The sequence below is a fragment of the Oratosquilla oratoria genome, chromosome 44 (genome assembly GCF_046742065.1).
Source record: "Oratosquilla oratoria isolate Oo_2021 chromosome 44, ASM4674206v1, whole genome shotgun sequence".
Taxonomy (NCBI): domain Eukaryota; kingdom Metazoa; phylum Arthropoda; class Malacostraca; order Stomatopoda; family Squillidae; genus Oratosquilla; species Oratosquilla oratoria.
Genome location: NC_134820.1, coordinates 18,673,246 through 18,675,728, shown reverse-complemented (window position 1 = coordinate 18,675,728; position 2,483 = coordinate 18,673,246).

Genomic DNA, 2,483 nt, shown 5'->3' with positions numbered 1-2,483 from the left:
GACGTGATAATGACGTCAGTACTTACGAGTATGTCACAAATTGGAAGTCCCTTGCCGTTAATATCCCAAGCGAGCCAGATATTTTTTTTCGTATGCCTGGGAGCTAGACCAGGGTGGGGAACCTTGTGCATGAAGGCCACCTTACAATTCATCGTCCCACATAGATGCCGCACTGAACTTTTTTTTTCAATTATCTTACCCTTTTTATAATAAATAATATACTTTTTTGTTGCCGGCTATGGATAGTGGTAGTGGTAGTAGTAAAGATAATGCTATGTTTTACCCAAAGATTTCTTGTTCTTTGTAATAATATTACCACCAAGAAACTGCCAACAGAATAGAAATAAACATACCATAGCCGTTATAAGTTTGGACGCGATAATGCTGACGTCAGTACTTGTGCCACAAATTGGAAGTCCCTCGCCCTCAATATCCCGGGCGATCCAGATATTATTTTCGTTTGCCTGGCAACGAGAGCAAGGTTGGCTGCCACCAGGGCATGCTGTGTTTCCAGCCTCGGTGCTGTTTGAAATTCGATAAGAAGAGAATTACGTTTCTGGAGCTCCGCGCTTTGCTTTCGATTTTGAGCAAATTCTCATTGGTTTGGCTTCTGTGTTGCCGGCTATGGGTAGTGGACGTGAAATCAAACGTGACAAGATTGCTACTATAATGGTCCTGTTTAAGGCAGGGCATTCTGTCAAGGAAACCTCTGAAAATACAGGAGTTACAGTTAGTTTAGTGCAACGCTGGCTGTTACGTTTCAAGGATGCGGTGGGGGGGTCACTACCTACCCCACTTCAGCATTATGGCAGACCCAGGAAACTCGCACCACGTACTTTAAATGCTAAGCGTGAGATAGATAACTCTCCTCGTAAAGTTGCTAAACAGTGGTGTGTCTCTTCGCACAGTGCAACGCCCCTCCCTCCCCCCAACCATCCTTGAAACGTAACAACCGGCGTTGCACCGAACGCACGGTAACTCCTGCATTTTCAGAGGTTTCCTTGACAGAATGCCCTGCCTTAAACAGGGCCACTATAGTAGCAATCTTTTCACGTTCGATTTCACGTCCACCACCCATAGCCAGCAACACAGACGCCAAGCCAATGAGAATTTACTTAAAATCGAAGGCAAAGCGCGGAGCTCCAGAAACTTTATCCTCTCCTTGTCGAATCTCAAACAGCACCGAGCATGGAAACGCTGCATGCCCTGGTGGCAGCCAACCTTGGTCTCGCTGCCCGGCATGCGAAAAGATATTTGGTTCGCTCGGGATATTGAGGGCAAGGGACTTCCAATTTGTGGCAAAAGTATTGACGTCAGCATTATCGCGTCCAAACTTATGGTGGCTTTGGTATGTTCATGCCTATTCTGTTGTCAGTTTATTATTATTACAAGGAACATAAAATACGTAGACCATTACCATTACTATTACCATTACCATTACCATTACCATTACTATTACCATTACTATTACCATTACTATTACCATTACTATTACCATTACTATTACCATTACTATTACCATTACTATTACCATTACTATTACCATTACTATTACCATTACTATTACCATTACTATTACCATTACTATTACCATTACCATTACCATTACCTACTATTACCATTACCTACTATTACCATTACCATTACTATTACCATTACCTACTATTACCATTACCTACTATTACCATTACTACCATTACCATTACCATTACTACCATTACCATTACCATTACTACCATTACCATTACTACCATTACCATTACCACCATTACCATTACCATTACCACCATTACCATTATTACCATTACCATTATTACCAGTACCATTATCATTACTATTACCATTAATTACCATTACCATTCATTACCATTCATTACCATTACCATTCATTACCATTCATTACCATTACCATTCATTACCATTACCATTCATTACCATTCATTACCATTCATTACCATTCATTACCATTCATTACCATTCATTACCATTCATTACCATTCATTACCATTCATTACCATTACCATTCATTACCATTACCATTCATTACCATTACCATTCATTACCATTACCATTCATTACCATTCATTACCATTACCATTCATTACCATTACCATTCATTACCATTACCATTCATTACCATTACCATTCATTACCATTACCATTCATTACCATTACCATTCATTACCATTACCATTCATTACCATTCATTACCATTCATTACCATTCATTACCATTCATTACCATTCATTACCATTCATTACCATTCATTACCATTCATTACCATTACCATTCATTACCATTACCATTCATTACCATTACCATTCATTACCATTACCATTCATTACCATTACCATTCATTACCATTACCATTCCATTACCATTACCATTCATTACCATTACCATTCATTACCATTCATTACCATTACCATTCATTATACCATTACCATTCATTACCATTACCATTCATTACCATTACCATTCAT